Source organism: Rhea pennata, chromosome 7 (assembly GCF_028389875.1).
Source record: "Rhea pennata isolate bPtePen1 chromosome 7, bPtePen1.pri, whole genome shotgun sequence".
NCBI lineage: Eukaryota > Metazoa > Chordata > Aves > Rheiformes > Rheidae > Rhea > Rhea pennata.
This window is the reverse complement of record NC_084669.1, coordinates 28,299,513-28,322,476: the sequence shown is the minus strand read 5'-3', so window position 1 is coordinate 28,322,476 and position 22,964 is coordinate 28,299,513. Positions and strand designations below refer to the sequence as shown.

Sequence of the window (22,964 nt, the reverse complement as noted above, 5' to 3'; positions counted from 1 at the left end):
TTCCTGATATGTAGTGACAATCCCGATACGCAGACTGTCCAAGGACGATCACCAAAGGCTGAGAAATTATCCCAACCCAACCTTTTGCTGCAAGTAACCAAGAAATGTCTTCCTCCCCAGACATGTTGCACGTGATTCTGTGTTCCCCATCAGGCCTTATCATCTTTTTCTCAGATGCCAGAATTACTGCACTGCCCTTGCCTTTCCTCTCGGAAAAAACCAGACTACATAACTGCTGAAAGAACCCGAGTGCCGTCTTTCACGCAGCCACCAGGCAGACCTCTCTACCCGGCATACTCGGTGCGCAGCATCTACGCCAGCCTCTGACACAGAGAGATACTATCGCAGCCGAAATGCTGAGAAGTTCCTTTAGGCACAGACGGAAAAGAGGGCAGGACCGGGGAAGGCTTTAAATTCAGAGGGTGCGTTGCATATTGAAAAGTAACTTTGCGGCAGCGCGTGGCGAGCCGGAGCAGCGAGGGGCGCGCGCAGCCACATGGTATATTCCTGCCGCTGCCTCTGCGCTGCGCGGCGGGGTCGGCGGGCCGCCTGCGCCTCTCCCCCGCAGCGGGCTGCAGAATGGGACACGCTCGTCCCCCCGCCAGCCGGCAGCTGTCACACAGCGGAGGCAGCCAGCAGCCGGTGCAAAGAGCGAGCCCACTCTGCCGTTTAGGATGACTCACTGGGATCTGGCATTAATCTCCCTTTTTCTGGTAGTGGACGGAGAACAACCCAAAAGCTACACTGGACTAGATCAAGGTAAGACATTTACAAGTCTTTTAATGCTAAAATAGCCCGTTGCTGCGAGGGGTGCCAAGCTGTGCACAAAAGCTGGCACTGGAACTAATTCGGCGAGCGCTTTAACACCTGGTATTACATGCCACCAGTGTGTCTTTCTGGTGTTAACCCCGTGTGCACCACCGAGCCGTGCCCTGGGTACAGACAGCAGGTCAAAATATAGCACAGAGATTGCTTTTTCTGCCCTTAATGCAACTTTTGCAGCAGCACTTCCACCTGCTCTTGTTCAAATGAGAAGCTTGTCAATATTTCTAAACCATCAGGCGTGCTTTTGTGCCCTGCCTCTGGGAATACGGTGCATCAGGCATCTATCATGGACTCCTTGCAGATTCACTCCCACCACAGTTGTTTCATCACTTTAACGAGTTGAAATTCCACAATCCACAAAAACGTGCTTCCCCGGCACTTCCCCTCCCTCCCAGGAATTTCTGTAGGATCAAATAGATACTATTCATTTTTAGGCTTTTCGAAAGTAGTGCTCAGTAAAACCACCAGAACAAGTCTGCTGAGGCACAGGCACTGCACATTCTGCCTGCATTCGCATCTGCGTTTTTTCTGCTGTGGATCAAAAATTCAGTGTTGCAGGAGGATTTCTGAAAGGATAGAACATAATTCTCACACAGCAATTTATAGTAAAGGAAGGAAATTCTTCTCCGCTCGATTCTGAAATCTTGGCAAAATTCTCTTCTTCCATTTTCTGAGCAGGTACAGTATTTCAAGCAGAGTTATCTAAGCAGGTTTCTATTGGGGCTGTGTGATAGTTTTTATTTATTTATTTAATGAAAAGATTTCACCTAACATCTACAGCTTCATCTCAGTCAAGCCAATGCTTTTCAATAAATGGCTTGCTTCGAAGGCTGGCACCATTAAATTAGCACAGCATCACGCTTTTCTATGAACAGAATACCAGACCAGCTAGTGCCCCACTGCAGAATCTCACAATTTTACCTTTGGATCTTCTTTAGTTGGCTAACTGTAATGAAGACATTTGTTTCGGATTACATCTTCTCTGTACTGTGGAAAGACCTGCAGATGTGATTGGATGTACCTATGCTTCTTAGACATTATACAGCATTTTCTGCAACATCTTTTATGTAATATTTGTTCTAACTGTCTGTGCACCAGCAATCAGTTTATTAAGAGTTGACTTTTAAACGATACATTAAAAATTGCATTTGAAATCCACTAAGAACTGCCCTGACATTATTAATACAAAAAGCTAGCTCTATTCAAAGACCAGGCTCCACACTGATCACATCTACAGTGACAAGACAGGTATCAGCATTAACACTGAACACTATTCGGCATCCAGGTAGTCACCAAGACCCACAGTCTGTTGACCCAGCATGTGTATTTTTGGAAAGAACTTATGTTTCTCTCTAACAAAAAGACAGTAGTAATAGACCCTCCCCTTAGTTACTGCCACTCTATGCAATCTTTTAGACAGATTTGGGCAAAGCAGATTCTTATTTCAGAGAACTTAAAGCATTTTGGAACAAATCGCAAAAGAAGGGGCAAAAGAAATGCTTGATGTGCCCGCATGGCTTCTACCTGATTTTCCATCTGAATATGGTATATTTCTCCACTTGGTAAAACTGGAAAGCATTTACTGTTGTTTTGTTTTAAGATTATTTCTTATTATTTGGACAGAGGCCTTAGTAGGTATGTTCTTTGAATTTACCTTTTCTCCTTAGGGTTTGCATATTATACCTGATTGTAAGGGTATCAGACTATTTTGAGGGAAAGTAATTCCACAATACAATTCAGACAACTGATTGCTGCAATTCTGTCTTCAAATACTTGCAAATATTCATGATATTTAGTTTTATATCAGTAGCTATTTATTGCTTGCAAGCTGTTATTCACTTGCTACAGTAGCACACGTCATAGTCTCCAGAGTATGAACAGCTATTTTTGACCCTATCTGGCCAATGTATAGAATATAAAATTATCCTAGTCACAGGTCGGTGTTTTTTGGTTTATTTTCCCCCTCTTTGAAAGCATTAGTATATTATCAGTTTGCATCACTATGGCTCCTTTTAGGTAAAATCTTAGTCTATTTAAACGTGGACAATTCACCGTGATAACACTTTTTTGTAACTTGGCAACAAGAGAGAGAAGGGAAAAAAAAAAAAAAGCAAGTTACATCCATTACACATGCAAACCTTGTATTCTGCTGCCCCCATACTCAGCAAATTAAACCCTTATGAAAAACGACATTCTAGACTTATGGACCAGTCAGTTTAATATCATTAGCTAGGCTCACTGGTTATCCTAATTACAGAAGTCAAACACTGCAGGAAGCAGCTGCAGAGTCAGCACATGTGCAAGGAGTTGTCTGTAAAGCAGAAACACATGATTTTATTCAATTAATTTATTATTTTATTTTTTGTTGCAACACACATTATTGAGGAAAAGCATAGCATTTAATAACAATGTTGAGAAAATAGTCTGGCTACAGTCCAGGTGTCAAGAATTGTATGGTCATGTGTGGTTATCACTTGCCTTTCTCTGAAGCTTCATTTCTGGTGTTATATTTTTACTAAAATAAACAAACACTTTCAATGTCATTTAGCTATGAAGCTTGGGTCATTTATTTACTGGTGAGCTCAGAAGACACCAAGAGTGAATGAAATTTGTTGCAATGCTAATAGAGAGAGGTTAGCACAGCACTATCTGCTGTTCCACCCATCTTACTGCTCATGGAGAACCCATTACTAATGTGAATCTCAGTGGGGAACCACCCCAGGAGACAGATATGCCCAATTCTAGAGCTGATCCAGCCTAGAAAGATTAAACCAGTCACAAACTTTGCTCCTAAATCTCGGATGTATGGCTAATGGAAGCCAGGCTGCTGCTTTGACGGATGTTTGAGGATCCTCTCAGCTTTGAGTTACAAATCCCTCCTGGCAGATCACATCCACAAACTGAAATCAGGGGAGGAACAAGTTTACCACAGATAATTAGCTAAATGGACTTAGTTTTATAACTGATTGCTTTCACAAAGAAGATATTCAGCCAAGTTGTTCAACTCAAAAAATCACCTTAAATAGAAACTACTTCACTTTAGTTCCCATGTATTTCTGTAAATTGCATCTGAAGATAACCCCTTCCATCCAAATATTAGGAGCTCTAAACAATTTAACAAGGTTTTACACATTAGGAACACGCTAGCTCTTGATAACAACCTCTAGGAAAGTATCTAGTTCATCTTAACTACTTAATAAAGCATACCCTCCTGTATATAGATGTGTGTATATAGAGACGGGTAAAATTTCATCTGCCCCTTTCATGGTTCACTATTACTGGTCCTGAAACTCAGGCAGCACTAGCTCTGTTCATTGAGCACTGAACGCTGTCAAGATCACCTCCACCTCATTGCCTAGTACTTTAGTAAAAGGTAAACAAAAGTCAGCTACAGGCAATATTTAGAGTAGTTCCGTTAATCATTATTGACATGTTATATTAAGCTGAATTGTACACAGGCACTGGTTTTAAAACAGGGGACGTCACACACGTGCTATATTGCCTTCCTGAAACTTCTTAAAACATCTTCTAAAATCATCAGTTATGATAAAATCTAATCTTAGTCCAAGATTTAGGTGCTTCATAGGGATGGAAGTGTCTTTATTATTCAAAACATGCATCCAACTCTTATAATTAGATATTATATTTTGATAAGACCATGCTTTCTTCTTCAGGTTAAAGAAGTCTTGATTTCAAACATGCTTTAAATTAGGGATGAATGAATCAGAGAATGGGGTAATACTATCTTCTTTGCCTTAGTATCTCTCAGCAAAAATGAACACCTTGCTCTCCAGCATTTTCAGTCCATCTGAATCTGAGCCTTTGACCATCTGAACCAGAGAAGAGTACAAACAACTGAGCCACTGAGTCATTATATAAGAACTGGGTAATGTTTCTTAGAGTACATGCATTAAAGTAGTCTCAGGACCTAATACAAATACAAGAGAATACCTAAACTCCAATCACAACTGAATTTTAATAGACTCATGTTTAAAATAATTTCAGTAATATTCAGTTTTTACTTAATTATTTTGTTGGCACTATTTCCTTTTATCATTACAATCCTCATTATTTATTTACTTATTTTTAGCAAACCGTGTTCTATATTTTCATTGAGATAAAATGAAGACGGTGCAGTTTCCAAGGCACCATTTTTTTTCCTTTCTTGCTCAAATGAAAGAAATCCAATATTGCGTTCACCACAAATTAGTTTTTCCCACACTTTTCAGCTTTGCATATTATTTGGACTTCTGAAAACTGATGTCTTTCAACAAATGAAACAACAGAAAAATAATTTTTCTTTCTTTCATTGACACAAGTGTTTTCATTCCACAGCAGTTTACTTGTTTTTGTTTTTCTGTCTGTGATTGTGCTACAGATTTCCAAAATGGTGAGGAAACTAAGTTCAGGCTAGACATATTTTCCCTTTAGCTATTGAGACAACTTAGTTATTGACTAGTTTAGAAATGCTGCATTAAAGAAACTAAGAACAGTTCAAAATTGGAAACACTTATAAGAGCAAAGTCTATAGAGCAGTTCCAGTGGGTGATACATCTGAAATTATATTAGACACAGTATCGATGTTTGGCTATACTCTAAAAGCTTTAGGTAGCATTTATTTCCTGTTCCTGATCATGACTTTCCCAGCCTGGTCATACTAACTGTCTAGGCGAGTTTGAGAAAAATGTTCTTGTTCCTAAGGCACCTGCAAACTAGATATCATCTGGGCAACAGTTTGCAAAACATACCTCATCCAAACGATTCCTAGGTTACTCAGAAGACAATACCGTGATCCACAAGTTCAAGTAACCACAGTAAAAGCTATCCAGAACCATCTTTTGTTGATACAATTACCAAGATCGTCAATTCACAAAGAAGCTTCAAATCTGCAGCAACACATTACTTGAAAACATTTAGTGAAGGATAGATTTACACACTGCAGAGGTACTGGAATCTTACAAGACATGGCCAAACAGAAAGCTATCACAGTTTTCCTACAAAGTAGATGCAAAAAAAGCCAGTACCCCTTGATCAGAGGTCTCTCACGAGCTTATGTGAATTTACAGTCATTTTCATTATTTCAAACTATTTCTCTTACCTCCAATTGTTTGTGCTAATCCATACTGCACACAGAAGAAAATACTTGACTATATAGATACAAACTAAAAATTTCACATATTGTCACCTCTAAATATCTTCCCAACTTTGGAAAACACTAAAGCAGTTTGGTTAAAAAACAGTAATTATTCTTAGGACTTGTAAATAAAATAAGACTGCTAATGCACATTTTTGTTAGACAATGACTATGGAAGCAGAAATCAAGGCAGGAAGTAGAGCATAACTATGGCAACAATTACAATATACAACTTATCACAATAAATGTCACTCTTTCAACCACTCTTATACAGTAATTTAGAATCTTTGTCATACTCTATGTATTAGTATTCCCCTTGGGCAATACAAAAAAATTAATGCACCAAAATGCATAAGGGCACAAAGGAAGTATACGGTAGAAACAACAAAAATGAGCTCTCATTACTCTCTGTTGTAGATTTTTTTTTCTGTCTTTTACAATGAAAGGACTCAAATTTTTTCTTGGTCCTAAACAACCAAATCCTGTAATTAAAATTAAAAAGATAAGACACTCAAAAATCATATGGAAATGTGTGCACTGTGTGTATGCACATATGCATGTATGGCATCAAAACACTTCCAGATGCAAAAGCAAAAAAACTACCACCAAGGCAGAAATGCAACTTCAGCCTCCCAAATCACATCCAGACATCTTTGAGACAAGGCTTGAAGGCAGAAATAGTCACTTTAAATAGGTGCCCTCACATAAGTAGACAAGAACATTCAAGCTGTGAGGCATACAAGCCTTTCCTCAGGTCCTAAAGCACCTACAAACCCTGCCTTGCCCAAGTCCTCACAACTTTACCATCATCACTGCATCAAGTCCACTGTACTGAATGAGAACATAAAAAGCAGATGCCTGAAGAGATTATAAACCCTTCTGAATAGGATGCACAAGAGCATCTCTTTCTTGGTGTTAACCAGAATATAAGGAATATAGCTGGATGTTATTCACATGTGACAAGTCCAAGGCTGGAGTTTAAAACATAAACAACCTGTCTGGGGGGACTGGGTCTTGCTGTTTCTTTGATGGTTCTGATTACACAAAATGGTACTGACTTGGTACTACTTAATTCCCTGCAGTCTTGCAACCAATTAACATAGAAAAGCAATAGTTGTAACAAACACGAGATATCCCAGAATTTCTTAGCCTTGCTTTTTAGTCAATCAAATCCCTCTTTTCTCTTCTCCCACTTCCTCTTTATGGTGATTAACATAAGTAAACTCAAGTATACCAGTTGGTTCCCAGATGAATTATTGCAATCTAGAAATTACTCCATAAATCTTCAGGACATAGCTTAGGTTATAAAACACCTGCAAACCCTGCCGTGGCAGGACACAGTCGAGGTTTCTCTCTCAGGGACACTACGGGAGTGAAGTGCAGCAGAGCAATGGCATTTCCTACCAGGAGGCACCAAGAACCCTGCATACTGCAGCTACTGTCTTTGGAGGCTATAACAGAACAGTACTTGGGACTGACAGAAAAAATGAGGCAAAAAACAAGACAGTGTGTATGTCACCAGGAACTGCAGAAAGCATCTACCACCTTATAGCTGGTAACTACATAATAGCTAGTAACTATTTTAAAAGGGAAGGAAACAAGGAAGAAAGCCTTGCATTTCTAAGAATGCCAAATAATTCCACTGCTAGCTTCTTCACCAGGGAAATGGAAGAGTAAACTAAAACTGTTAGCTCTGCTCTGAAGTGTTAACCTGACAGTTGTGTTTGGTCTTTTGTGAAACAGTTTAATAATGCTGTCTGTGCCTTTACATATTCCTTATTGTTTTGCTCAGTCCTCTGTTGCCAGCAGTATTATGTTTTCAGTATTAGTAGTAAAACAATTACTGATCTTTACTGTTATTTAACAGGTTTGAAACCTCAAGGGTTGAAAATAATTAAGTTGGATACTTGCTTATAATGAAGTTTGATACCTGATGAAAAAGGAAAACAAAAAACTAACAGAAAGATCCATAAATATTAATGCCAAATGGGACCACTGAATAATTGAGCCTGACTTGCAGTGTATCACAGCAACCATGCAATTTCATCCAATTTTACCTGTGTCAAGCCTCGTATCTTGTAAAGATAATTCCATTGTTATAAAAATACATACAGATCTTAAAAATGATAATTCGGGCTGCCAATGTAGGACATTACAACTGCTGATCAGAAGACAGGGATCATTTCTTTCTGCCCCCTACATATACCTCAGACCAAATAAACTAAATTTGCCTTCCTTGCAACACATTTGCTCTGTCTAAATATGGCAATTTAATCACAAAATGTCGTTCTTAAAGAAAGTTGAGAGAAACCTAAAGAAAAGGAAAGCGATTACAGAACGTAAGTTAGGATTCAACATAGTGGCAGGCATGTCTCCAACTTATCAAAAAGTTAATAACAATGCCAGAAGTCTGAGGAGAAACCCAGCACTATCACATTATTCTTTTTTTTCCCCTGCCTGAATCATTTACTTTTTCTTCAGTGCATTGTTCCTAGATACTATGATAGGGAAAAGGAATACCACTAGGTTTTACCGTTATCAAAATTTTCTCAGTGCTGCACCTCAAAAGGTGAATGTAAATGTTAATCCTCTTTGTGCACTTTCTTACAAAAGGAGCATATAAAGTTTTCTAACAAACTCCTCAGTTCCCTCAATCATTCCCTGCATTCCAGCCAGAGGGGAGGAAAAAAAAAAAAAAGTTTGAAGTATTTCTTCCTTCTGCTAATGAATAAAAATAAAATAAACACACCTGAGGGAGAAAAAGAGAGGCAGAGTGAGTAGGAAAATAAAGGAAAGAAAAAAGCAGAGAAGGAAAGGGGGACAAGAAAATAAGATGTATTTTCTCCCATCCTCTACATTTCTCGCATTTATAATGCAGCTAGAGAAGAATCAATAAAAAATAAGAATTAAAATGCAAATGAATACAAAAGAAAAAAGAAGAAAAGGCAATAGTGACTGAGGATAACAGAAAATAAAAACAAATATAATAAAGTAGAAAATACAGATGATGCCACAGATGTCATCCCCTCTAAATCCAATCCTGTGATCCATACTACGGGTGGGAGCTACCATAAATGTCTTTGGAGCCAAATACGCCTACAAGGTGTCCGCACCTTCAGCTCGCAACCCTAGTGCGACGAAAGCAGGGGTCATGCCTGCTAGAGACAGGGGAAGTGAGAGAGCCATAGCATAGCAAGAGAGCTCTCAGTGTGGCATTAGTTCATAGTACATTGCAAAATCAATTCAGTACCATTCCTAGTCTTGCCAATCATCATTTTGAAGCCCTGCAGGAAAATGGATTTTCTCTGTGGCGATGGGATAGACGTGAATTTTGAAACTTCTGGCGGACAATTCAATATCTGCAGGGCTGCCTTGTCACATAAGCAGAATCCAGTCTGCCTTTTAGCATCTCGTCTCGTTGCTGGTACCCAAGCACGGGCGTCTGAAGGGAGCAGAGGCTTGTGGCCCATGAGGCTAAAGGAGAGCAGATTCTGTGAACTTCAAAAGAAAGAAAAGAGCTAGGAACAATCACTGAAGTAGCACAGTACACGATACTAGCATCTCCTTAAAAATACTGCAAGAGGGAAAATCTGTGGTCTGCTGAAGAAAATAATGGAGGGGAGAAACGTGGGTGCTACTTTACTACTAGTGTGAAAATTAAAAGCTGTAGAATTAACTGAGGATTCAGTTTTTGCTGTTATGATTCAGGACCATGTAAAGCCATAGCAATCTCTTCCCTGAACACCTCAGATGTGCCAGAAATAAATGTTTTACATCAGGTAACCAGCTGGGAATGGAAAGCTCTGTGATATTAACTCAGCATTTTAGGTAGGGAAAAGCTGAAGAACTGTCAGTAGGAAAACTCCCAAACATCTATTACTTCATATATCATCAATCTACAGTTGCTAAATTGCGGCATTGTTTTTAATCTTCAGATCTGTAGTGTTAACTCACAGTAACTAATATCCCATTCGTGTACTACTACTAAATGTATTTTGACAGCCAGAAAATTGTTCGTCTGCCTGAATTTAGGAAACAATTTATTTTCTAAGGTGAAAATGTAAATATAACAAGACACAGCAGCAGAGAGATCCCAGCCCTCCTTTGGCAGATCAGACAACTAATGGTACATATATTTGGCCCTCATTCAGAAACCTAAAATCACACCCATTTATGTCAGTACAGAAACTGCTTAGAGGGTATGGCCTAAAAGAATTTATTATTTGTTGTTTAAAAAAGTTATTACTGACATATTAAGACAGCACGTGGTATCATAATTGTCTCCCCAGGGGACTTTTGAGGGTATTTTGAGGTTGCTCTTTTTAGAAGCTCACAACCTTTTTTTTTAATATATACATACACATATATATATTTAAAACATAGCCACTATCTTATTTTACAACTCTTTAGTCACAACAGACAGTATTTTTCCAGCTTTTCCTCACTATTTGTGAGCTACTTTCATGGTTCTATTAATCAATTTGGGTAGAAACTTTGCTTACTAATCTGTGGTCATAGCTTACAAATAACCTGCAGCATCTTTCTGGAGTGTAGAAGGTCATTTAAAATCCTGGAATGAATTTCCCTTTTCCCTCTCAGTCAACAATAGTTTATTCCATGATAACAGCTCTAATTTGGGGACCATGAATTTTGTCCCGAGGAGGAGGAAGCTTGAAGCCCTACTTCTTGGCTTACCAGAGACTCACTGTTGACTGGGCTTATGAAAGCAGAGCAAGCTGAGCATGTGTAGCTCGTACGAGCCCCAGCACTCAGTGCATCACTGGCACAGGAATGTTTCCATGCTATGCATGGACTGGGGGTAGGCAGAGAAGGGAAGGGTGGTAGATAAACCAAGTTTTTCAAATGGCAGAGGATGCAAAAAGTGTTCCAGAGAGGGAGCGGAAGAAACGAAGTATAAAAGTTTGAGGTCCTCTCCTCTGGAACGTAAACTCCAAGTGGTATCTCAGCCTTCTGCAATCAGGCCTATCTAATTATATTTTATGTAGATGCAGTGCTTTCACCTCCTAATCACTATTCGGGTCTGACTGAAAATCCTCAGCTCATAGCTAGGCCTCTGTGAATATAAATAACTAAATGTCTCCAATAAGTGAGGCAGCTGACCCCAGGGTTTTAAAGGTCAATAATTTCTTTTTAAAAATCAATATATTTGTAACTAGCTAGTAAAAGCTTCCAGCCTAAAACATGCTTAAATGGACAATCCAATGGAGTTTTTTCCAAGCTGCATGAATTTTAACAACCCTCACACTTGTCAGTTTTCAAACTGTCAGAAGGTCTTTTCTAAGGAGTGGGGAATTCTGAAGATTAATTCTGTTCCTTTCCAGAAAGTCACCACCTCATCATCCCATATTCACTGCTTATCACATACTGTGGATACTATTCAACAGTGACAACTCTGCTGCATTAAAACAAGGAAAGTGTTTAGGCAACAGGTGAACAATTCTATTTCACCATGTCAAAGGGAAGCAGACATGGTGCTGCGCTTGGTTTCCCTGAAAAGAGCACGCACTTTCAGCTCACTGCGTTCTCCAGCTTTGCAGCTAGACTCATCCCTGTAGCACAGCGGATAGTTCCTTTCTCTTGCCAACATCTGCTAACATTCATTTGAAGCTTGAGCATAAATGAGAGCTTATAAATTAACTTTGAGGGCCAAATGGTTTAAACACAAGACATGCAGGGCTATTTAGACAAATTATTATATTCTATACTAAAAGGTATTCTGTGTAGGACTTAGTTACCTGTTCTATTTAATTTCTCAGTTAAATTGCTGGATAGAATTGTACTAATTAAAAAAAAAAAAAAAAAAAAAAAAGACAAAACAAAACCAAAATCTGCTTCAAATCACTCAAATGAAGTACTCAAAATATATGCAGAGAAACAGAGGTCATAATTATAAAGAATATGATGTAAGGACCTTGGAAAACATAAAACAATGGTCTTGAATAGTAATTTCCTAAAATCAGTTCAAATCATTTACTGTACAATACAGAACCTCTGAGGTTTTGAAAACAACATCTGGGGAGAAGGAAATGTTGGTCTCTAAGAATGAACAAACTGACCTGGACTCAAAAATTCATCTGAAAAGAACAACTAGGCTGGAGCAGTGAAGAAGGAGGCTCGAGAAAAACCAACACTCATTTCTAGCTTCTTAGCATTTTAGGACTATTTCATAAATATTTTATTACAGCCTTGTTTAAATAGCAGTAAATATCATTTTGAACTATACAGGATAAACTGTATAACTATTCCCCAGGGTTACTAAGGTCACATCCACTGTGGCACCCTGATCATGGTTTTCATACTTAACGCAGACACATGCTACAGCTAGAGACAGAAAAGAACAGTTTTTTCTAACCATTCAAACCATTTAACATTATTTGCACTATGCTAGACATCTAGAGGAAAACTAAGTAGCTTCTCACCAGCAAACAGTTACATAAATCTCTTCAGTAGTAACTAAGGTTATCTCATTCACCCTGAAATGATTTTGCTATTTTAATAATAGTTTAGTTATTGTTTAATCACTTTGGGTATATTCACAGCAACAGATCCCCGTTATACGGGAGCACAACTTGCAGACTCAGGGCTGGTGCAGACGTGGGTAAGCAGGGCCGGGTGGACACGGGTACGTACATACCACCCATGGCACCTGGCGCATTACTTAGGCTTGAGGCGCGGGAGCAAGAGAGTCTCCGCTTCCCTAGGACTTGCCAGGGGATCTTCCCAGGGTAGAAGACTTGCCTTTCTATCAGCTAGTGTTTAGGCACATGGTAGGACAACTTACCTTGTCTCAACAGCCCAAAAGAGAAAATTAATTCAGACTTAACAACTCTGTGCAGCTCTTCAGAGAGTTTGGCATAGGGACTGACCAGGGGAGAGCCTGCTGACTGCAGCCAGCATACACAGTTAAGCCAGGAGGCTTTTCAGAGAGAGAGGTATCCGCGGCACAGACAGTGCCGGAAAGCCCTTTTGGGGACTGCAGCAATGCATGTGCTGGAAACCGCCAAGAGGGGTGAAAGATAGATTTGGACAACTCTGTGACTGACTTCCTTGCGTACCTGGGGAATCGGCCAGTTAGTGCCGTTGCCTGTCACAGACACAGCCAAGGAGTTTGCCCCACTCCTTCGGCAACACACTATGTAACTCAGAACCCTAACCGACATGGAAGTCTATAAACTATCTTCCCCAGGTTGTCCAATACTGGTATGGATTCAAGGTTAATAAATTAGATATTGAGAAATTAGTCCCTGGGCAGCTGGTCTGGAGCAATCCTGGAAGGCGATTTTCAACGGTATTATAAAGACAAAGTTTTGGAGGCACTCATCTAGCCTTTTTCTGACATAGTTTTTTTGAGGCCGTACCATATAAGCCAAAATCAAAACAAATAATCACGTTGGTTTCCTAATGGCTCCCCAGGGGTGGTAGAGTGGGCACCTGCAAGAACAATGCTGCTGCTTCCAAAATCACTTTAAAGCTTTCACAAAAAACTTGTGCAGGTTTGTATCCTGCTGCGCTCCAAATAGCATCTGTGAAACCTGAAACAAGCATTTACTTATGGAGGGGACCTCTGTAAGTGTGACAAAGGACTCCATAACTGATGCATACAACCAAGCAGCCCTCCTAACAAGAGCATCATCATATATACCTATATTTATTGTACATGTGGTAGTCTTCATGAGCAATGAATTGCTAATATGCATGCTGTTTTGTGACAAGCTGCTGTGAAACATATTGTTCTCGTATGCACTAGGGATCTAAAGTGCCAGTTGTGCTTTTTTTTTTCCAAAACTTCTTGGATGACGAGCTTGCCAATCTGCACGTGGCATTTTGTGACTGATTAATTTTATAGATTGTACTAGGTAAGAATTCACTGACTTGCTGAATTCAATATCAATTTTAATCAAACTCTTGCTAATTTGGAGACATGGGGCGCCATTTTATTGGTTTGTGTATATTGCTTGCTCTCCATACGTATAAGTAGTTCAGAGAAACCTTTTGGCATACCTGTTTCTTTCCAGCTGAGGGGACCACCACAGAACAAGAAAGAATTTCTGAACAGTGCAGCAAATTATATATATCTATATACATCTCTCTCTATATAATATATTATACACATACACACACACATATATGCACATAAATAAACAATTCTAACATGATAGTATTAGGAAAACCAAAATTCAAATTAATGCTCTAACTAAAAAAATACCTGCATTTAACACACAAAATTCAAGCATGACAAAAATGGGAGTATTACCCATTATGTAGACTGCTGACTAAGCTCTAGAGAACCACAAACAATTTTATCCCATAGACAGTCGGCAAATATTGCAAGAGATGTATGAATCTGTGACTATCCTTACACTGAACTGTGGAACTAAATAAGGATTTGTAGGTGCTCCTGTTTCAGTATCATGCTCAACAAATACTCAGTGGGTTCCTGGGCCTGCTCCCCTTCTATCATCTCCAATCTTCGATAATCTCATCGTGTAATTCCACAAAAGCAGCTTCTGTGCTCCTGTTCTCAGTATGCTAACAGTAACTACATGAATCCACCGATTCTCTGAATGTGATACTCCACAGAATAATTTTCTTTTGTTGTTTCATGCAGCATCTCTATGCCCAGGCTCATTTGAAGGTGTCTAAGCCTTCAAATCTTGCAATAGCTGCTCAGAAAGAGAAAGGGTTCTTCTATTTCTGCTTTTAGAGATGTAAAAAAATCAATTATTAATAATTAAACACTACAGTTTTTTTTAAATTCATTTTTGATGTTTGGTTCTTTAATGTATTGCATCATACATCAATTGCAGACAGAGCCATTGGCTCCCCTGAATTTTTTTGAGGAGTTGGGAAGGAGAGTTGCTGCTGGTTTTGGGGGGATTTCTTTTAAAAACAGGTTGCCCACTGAGGACATACGTTTTAGAGCTCCTAGAATGGAAAAAAGCCGTTGCAAGTCAGGACAATGAAGATTTTTGAAAACCTGGCGACTACGCAAAACATAAATGAATGGCTTATTTTAATGACTAAGACAAGCTCAGCCAAGTAATTTAACCAACCAGCTGCACGAAAAATTTGCCAGAATCACCTTCTGGCAAATCATAGTGGGTGAAAGTGCTCCAGTGCTCCAGAAGGAGCACTGACAGGCACTGATAAGCTGCGAAGTCAGTGCTGTTTAACAGACAGACACCAAAAGGCTTCATTTACTGTCTAGAGAATCACCAAAGTAGAAAAGGGTCAAAAGAAAAAAAAGAAAAAAAAAACCCATTTTGACTATAGAAAGTTGTAGCAATTTTTCTTAACACTGAAATTAAATAGCAGCCTTGCAATAAAAAACAACAACTCAAAAAACCCTACCAACAACAGCTGACTTTCTACTCCATTGGTAACTCCTGTAGAAAGAAACAGAAATTTCCTTGCAATGCTTAACACTGACAGATATAGCTTATCAATAAGACTATAATGTTTTCTAAAAAGTTTTAATTTCCTGAAATTCCATGGCTTTCCCTAACAATTCCCATGAGACATGTGGCCCTGCAGCTGAATTTAGTTTCAAAAATTCCATTCAGACCAACAACAAAGACAACATCTAGCACAGATCCAGCAACACTGGTGGCCTAGAGGAAGCTTCATTGCACAATAACCAGTAATTTTTTAAAGGCACTTCCAAAGGAAAAGAAATAGAAAATCCCTAAATTTAATGAATCATTTGGCTGTGCCAGTTGGTAGAGCAGACTAGAGCTATAGAATATCATCTGCTACATCCTTGGAACAGTCTGCATTATGTATTGGGCAAAAATACCATCCTTTTGGCTTCTGAAGTCCTTTAAACTTCAGAACAATACCTCAGATTCTTCACAGATGCTTCATTCCAAATCTTCTTTTGAAATGGGTAACAATTGGGTTAGGAGCAAAAATAATCCTGTATTTAACTAATTTTTTTATTCCAACACATCGAGCTAAATGACAGTGAACTTTTTGCACTGATTCCCTGTCCACTTTGCTGAAAGTGCCTTTTCACCTAACACTTTCTTAGGCAGCTCAACACAGCCTAGTCCGTCCTTTATGAACATTGTTTATCAGAGGACCAGAGGAGTTGTACATAAATGTTACATATGCCAAGATCTTCAGATGGATGCTCTTTAGAAATACTCATAAAAGGCATATTCCCCTCAGAGTGATCTTTTAAGACAGCTCCTATGAAGTCATCTAGAATTTTGCTGTTTACCAGCAATGCAGCTAGCTAATGCCATAGTAGGAACAGCATGGAGTTTTACGTGCAAACACAGAGGTTGTACCAGCCTGCAACATGAGCTTCACTTTTTTTTTTTTTTTTTTTTTTTTTTTTTTTTTTTTTAGTGATTTGTACTAGGACTGCAGCAAAGCATTGCAGATGCTGAGAGGTTCAGATACAGCCCTTTCAAAATGGGGTTGTACCATCTTGACACTATTTTTCTTTCAAAAGCACCATTACAAGATCAAGTCATCAGGCTAATGCGTATCTGCTGGCTTTATCTAAGCCACTTGTAACACGTGCCTTGGCTATGCTAAGCCAATTAAGAGTCTTTTGAGAGCTGATACCATCTGTCAAAGAAATTGCTGGCAGTTCTGCAGGTAGTCTCCATCTCCAAGAGGGTTTCACATTTTACTACTTATTTCCCCTCCCAGTGCCAGAACGGAAAAAAGAAAAAAAAGAAAAGAAAAGCTTTAATCATTATCTATTGTGAAAAGATGCAGAAGAGATAAAGTGTGTGTGCACACATGCATGCACATTTGTGGGTTTCTTGTTGTTTTTAAGTTGGCATTTGGCTTTCAACACTCACTGCACTTCTGATTTTACCTTTAAGAGATGTAGGTTTTCAGTTGCCATAGCAACTCTATTAACAAATAGCAGCATAGGCTTTACACAAATGATGTGATTGTCAGGCACTGGGGGAGATGTTCTAACAGGTTTTTATTAGCATTTTTCACTAAAATATGTGCCCTCTGCTAGCTTAATGGCTAGCATAATTCCATTATCTTTTTGCTTTTCCTATTCCATACCTCTCATTTCATGACACCAAAGGTTTTTGTTTAAGAGGATGTATTTATATATGCAGCCTCTAAATTTGATACACTTTATCTTTTATGCCTGAGAAAGGCATCACATGATTGCACCATTCTTTAAAAGGCATAAACTGATTTGCATTAATGCTTCTCTTAGTGAGCTAACTAGCAGGCTCTAAATACAATTCCTGTTTCCAGCATTACTTAGCATTTTTACTCTGAAGGGGAGGGGGGAAAGGGAAGAGAATCTTAGAGACAGATGGAAGGGGGGAGAAAAGGTTCTGTACATCATCCAAAAAATTAATGATGTATCTGTTAGATTCTTTAAATGTAAAGATTTATAAAGACTAAATTACACAGACTTCAACACCTGAAGATACTGCATACTATTCATAGTTCATATGCAGTTCCTGAATAAATTACTGCTACTCCACTGGATTAAATATTCACTTTGGTATTTTTTTCCTAAAGAAAATAAAATTTAATTTTAGCTGAAATATAGTAATAGTAATATTTTGCATTCTGAAGTTGCTTCCATCTTCATACTTCCTCCAAAGCACTTCACATATCAGTCAAAACCGTTAATTTGAAGTACCTCCCATTTTAAAGATGAAGAAAATAAGATCCTCTCTCAGATCATGTTTAATACAAAGAGGTGATTAACTTTTCTCAAAACCTAAGCATATGCTCAGCTTTCTATCAGCAGAATAAGACAGGTGAAGTTTCTCAAAGAATGCCATGCAATAAACAAGAATTAATGGATCTGTGTAAATACAACTACAGTGTATAGGTACATACGCATGCTAAAGAGTAAACCTTAGCTAGCTGAGGAATTATTTTGAATTCATGTCTAAGCTCTGTAGACAACTTAGTGACTCTCCTCCTGCACTAAATTTGTTCTCACCTTCACATAGGTATTACAGTAGCTTTAGAAATCAAGTCTGTTAAATTCTCTTTTTCCCTTTTGTATCAAATAAATATGCTTTCAGTTTAGCTGAAACAAATAGCTATTGTCTGGAAAGAGGGTAAGGCACTACCCTTTCTACCTACAATTCATTTTTACCTCTGCAATGACTCCTCTCTTTCCATTGGCCTTCTTCCATCTGTGTCTAGTCGGCCTGATGAAGCTAGCAAGCCATACAAGCACTTGCCTTCAGCTGTTTAAGCCCACTATTCTCCTTTTTCATAAACACCACAAAACAAAATTAAAACAATTTTTGCTAGGAAGACTTATTTTTTAAGCATGCTCTGCTTCTCTCCCCTATTAGCTTCCCAAGTCCCCAGTAAAGTGTTAGAAAGTGTTAGTTTTGATATTTGACAATTTTAGCAGCTAATACCTATTGCCATCATATAGCAAGTGTGTCACAGGCGAAAGCTTCCTTTCCTTCCTTGCCAGCCGTATCTCCTCACTAGGACAGGCAGCTGCCTAGCTCACCTACCTTGAAGGCTGGCTGAGCTCTCTCTATGTTTGTGTGTCTGTGGCAGGTAGCACCTTGGAGAGCCTGCACTAGCCAGTCAAGCTCCTCACTAAATTTCCACAGGAACTTCTCTCCCAATATATTCTAATTATGCCTAAAATATTTATAGAACAGCTTCCACCTCAAAAATAGCTCACAAGACTTATATACCTTACAGAGGATTCATTTTACGTACTCCAGAGAGATTGCATAGCAGTTGCCTGACAGCTCACAACACTAGCACACTCTGTGAAGGAGAAAAATATGTCCATTTTACACTACAGGGAGAATTTAGATAGAAAAACAATAACTGCTTAGTTTGGGATGATGTTCTGTTAAACTCCTGAAGCTGCAAAAAACTTTCAAAGGTATTGTAAATGTCTATCAGCTTATATAATATTGATACCTTATTAATAATAGCTTTCACAGAGCAGCATTTTCAGCAGCACTACCAAAGATTTTCTTTGTAATTTTCTTTCTTAACAGAAATTTTGAGTTTTGATTAGACTTTTAACTAGAAAATGTTGGATTTTTTTTCCAAGTCAAGAATGAACATTCTAGTTTACAAAAGAAGAGACCCCAGAATAATTAGCAGCCCAGGGTACTGCTGTGGGTCAGGCAAGTCCCTATTTCAATACTCTTAAGAGCCATTTTTTGAACCAGCATTTCCTGTTTTCTGAGAATCCTCTTGGTAATAGGACAAGTGAAAGATGCTTGCCTAATCACTGCTTGCCTGCCTGACTGCACCACACTCTGAAGTCAGTTGTTACAATCAGCATTTTTCTTAAATTAAGAAATACTGTTTTTGTGATTAAGTAAAAGTGCACATGTAGCATTTTAAGTATTTTTTATTGTGCTGGAGAAAAATGCCAGACTAATACAGCCATAGAAATTGAAGCACTCCATTAAACCAGAGACAAGTACAGCATGGACAGTGGCAATGCAAGCTGCCTCTGCATCTTTGCCAGCCAAATTACATTAATCATGGCCTCGAGGGGACAGCTCTAAGCATAAGGGTAGTAACACTGTACCGCTATACCCACGAAAACCTGGCTTTACGGAATGATCCCAGGGAGTGCCAGTTGCATGGTGTGGACAGTTGCCCACCAGTAACCAGCCAAACCTATCAGATTATCAAACAGAAAGAGCCAAACAGCTGTCAGCAGTAACAAATTTTGGACATATTAACCAGAGGGGAAAAGATTCTTTATGTCATTACTAACCTTATCAGCCATCATTTTTTTTCATTATTTTAACAGACACCTCTAATGGATTAATAGCTATCCTGGCCAATAGCTTCATAGTTTCTTGATAACAGTTGTCATATAGATGCAGAAAGCAGCATGCGCTTTTACACTAATATTTTCTGCTGGAAATACCGAAGCTCAAAAGACATTGCCCCATTTGAATTGCCCAATTTATACTTTTAATTTCTACTTTAAAAAAGAAAATAAAAAGGAATCACCATGAATTATGACTTCCTGCTAGCTCATTATACATAGAGTACAAGTCCCTTTCAAAAGAACAGTAATAATATTATAACATAGAGAAAAAATAGTACTAGATATTCCTTTGTTATACTACCTCTCTCTTTTCACACGGCAGGTATTCCTCCGAGGGTTCCTTTGGGAGTTTTTTAAACAGTGATTTTAAGACCCTTACTGGGCGCTATTAAAGATCACAGTAATTTGGAAAGACTTGAAAGAGGAAATTGAAAGGAGAGGCAGCTATGCCATCCCACCAGTCTCAGTGCATCAGTCAACCAGTCAGTCTCTCTCTCTCACGCACGCACTTGTGTGTGCACACATGCATGTGCACAGAGTCAATTCTCTGTTGATAGCTACATATTGGAAAACATTCTGACACACATCAGTGAGAAGCAAAGACAACGTGGCCTGGCTGAAGTGTTTGAATCAGTCTTAAAAACTAGGTTCAATTCCCACCTCTGTGATCTTGGGCAAGGCATTTCTGTGCCTACTTACTATCATCTCCTCTTTTTTCATCTTACCTACGTGGATTGCAAACACTGCAAAACATATATGCTCCCCACTATTAGTTAATGCTGTTCTTACTTAGAATTTCATTCCCCTGCTATTAGGCAAAATTCATCACAAGCTTAGTGTCAGATTCATTGAGTAGCACAAAAGTAAATACTGTAATTACCCAGTTTAAAATATGACATTGTCAGTACCTGAGCTAGCTAAACCGGATACTCACTCAAACACTTTTCTGTTTTTAAGCTGAAACCAGGCACCATTGCACAAGCAGAAACATAACCAACTTAATTCACTAGTTAGAAATGGAATTTCTTTTTCTGTTCGCTCTTGTTCAGGTCACTATAGGTAACACCACAGGTAGAACAGCAGTCTAGAACTGATGTATTAATGCAACACTTTTTGTTAAGACAGTAATTGGAGGGGAGGGTGGTTTTTTTAGTGCCTGCAAAGATGCTTCAAAGGAGATTTTAAAAAGTAAAGGAGTAAAAATAAATAACAGAAATTGCACAACAGGAGAGAGGTGTAACTGCAGTACCTAAAAGTAAGCCCAGGATAACCGTTTGTTGTTTTTCAAATGTGAAAGATTTTAAAAAAATAAAAAAAATAAAAAATAAGATGAGAATTATTCCTTAAATAGATTATGAAAAAGATGAAGCCAGGCTCTTCACATTGGTATATGGCTGAAGGAAGGGAGGCAGAGGGCATAAGGTGAAAAGAGAGAGGTTCAAACTGAATATAAAGAAAGTTTTCCGTGTGATTGCCCATGAGGACAGCCAAGCAGTGGAACAGCTTGCCCAGAGAAACATCATCCCCATCCTTGGAGGTTTTCAAGATAAGGCCAGATGAAGCTCTGAACAATCTGGCCTGATCTCACAGCTGATCTCGCTTTGAACAGGAGGTTGGACTAGGTTTTCTGAGGTCTCTTCCAACCTGATTTATCCTATGATCCTGTAACAGGTACTGCCAAAAATAATCCAGAGATATTTAGAATGAAAAGCATTGCATGCATCAGAAAGAAGAATCAGTAACCGAGTTGAAGTGAAAAAGGGATGGATAAAAGGGACAGGAGTGCTTTAAGCTTTAATCTTCCAGAGCGATATGAAGACATGTTAATGTTGTTTCTGCAATATATAAAGGTTCCCGTTTGGAGGAGAAATACCACTGCATTTGTAAAGAAAAAAACAGAGCAAGAAGAGTTCTCATCAAATTTTCCTGGTACAATAACCTCCTTACAAAGTAGAATGCCTATGATGAATATATTACCAAGGTCATTTTGTACTTCAGTCTCAAGAGAACAACATTTTTTAGGGAATACTGACAAGTCTCAAGACTAAATTAAATGAATAATAGAAGTCTTCATCCTATATCAAAAAGTAGCAAATATAGAAAAATTTTGTCCTACTCATTCCTCAAAAGTTTAGTAGATATTTTCTGTACCTGCAATATTCACTCAGCAATTTGGCTTCACTTTCTCTTGTTCCTTTCATCTCTCTCAGCCAGTGGGTAAAAAGGCAAGTTACACATTGCTGACCCTGTGGTTCATCCTGAATGCAAAAATACCCTCTTTGTTTGACATGTGGTGTTAATCACCATCTTCCTCTCACGTGATGTCAGGATTGGCAGTTTTCTAGCATCTTCACTGGGTGGCCGTGTGCACATCTCAGATTTCTTCATTACATCCAAGAGTGGGTATCAATTACAGCTAAACTAACTCTTTTTGAAAGAGATTTTTGGGACATATTTAGTGTCTGTCTCATTTTTAGGCAATATTAGAGAACAGAGTTTATTCTCATTTCCCATTAATCTATATTGATATATGGTTTTTAAACAGTTTTAGGTTTTCTTTTTCAGTATTCATGCTGCTGTATCCCTCTCAGCTATTTATTTATAAGAGGGAAAAGCCAAGTAAAAAGCCAAGTATATTTCTCCACTCCTGCTAATAAGTTGACTGTTCTTTGGCTCAAGCTGTTCAATTTATTCCAGACTAGAGGAGGGAAGTTATGTGTCCTCAACAGTTTGGCAGTGTTGTGCTCTTAAACAGATGCTGTGTTTTACACCCCATACATATCACTGGGCTTAAAGATCTTTATACATTATCTCTTCTTGGTCTCTTACAGATGAAGATGCACATTAAAACTTGGTGAAATAACAAAAATTCTTGGACTAGTTCCTTTTGAAGCTTTGAGGTTTCACAGATATTCTTAGTAAATTCCTTATACAGTAATTTTCATTTCTTACCAAGAATCAAACTCTAATGAAAGCTGTGAAGACTGTGAACAAGTAACAGAAATATACAATGAACTTGAAGGAACTTCTCACTGCCGCTGATAAGTTCAGTTCATGGACAATGCATACGAAATGAATAGTTCAGAATTTCCCCTGTAATACTACAGCTAAAAAATATCAGCCTAGTTGGGCACCAAATGTTTTGGTCAATGCAAAACGTATTATGACTTCATAAAAATTTTTCTACCAAAAAAAAAAAAAAAA

The 22,964-nt window shown here is 38.5% G+C and overlaps 1 protein-coding gene across 2 annotated transcripts in view; it reads left to right on the top strand.

Moving 5' to 3' along the window:
* Window positions 1–471: 471 nt before the first annotated feature.
* RASGEF1A (RasGEF domain family member 1A) overlaps window positions 472–22,964 on the top strand; it is a 176,344-nt gene continuing 153,851 nt past the window's right edge. For both annotated transcript variants that reach the window (XM_062580825.1, XM_062580828.1), the window contains exon 1: window positions 472–759. The gene's annotated coding sequence lies outside the window, so the exon portion shown is untranslated. The remainder of the gene's footprint in view (window positions 760–22,964) is intronic.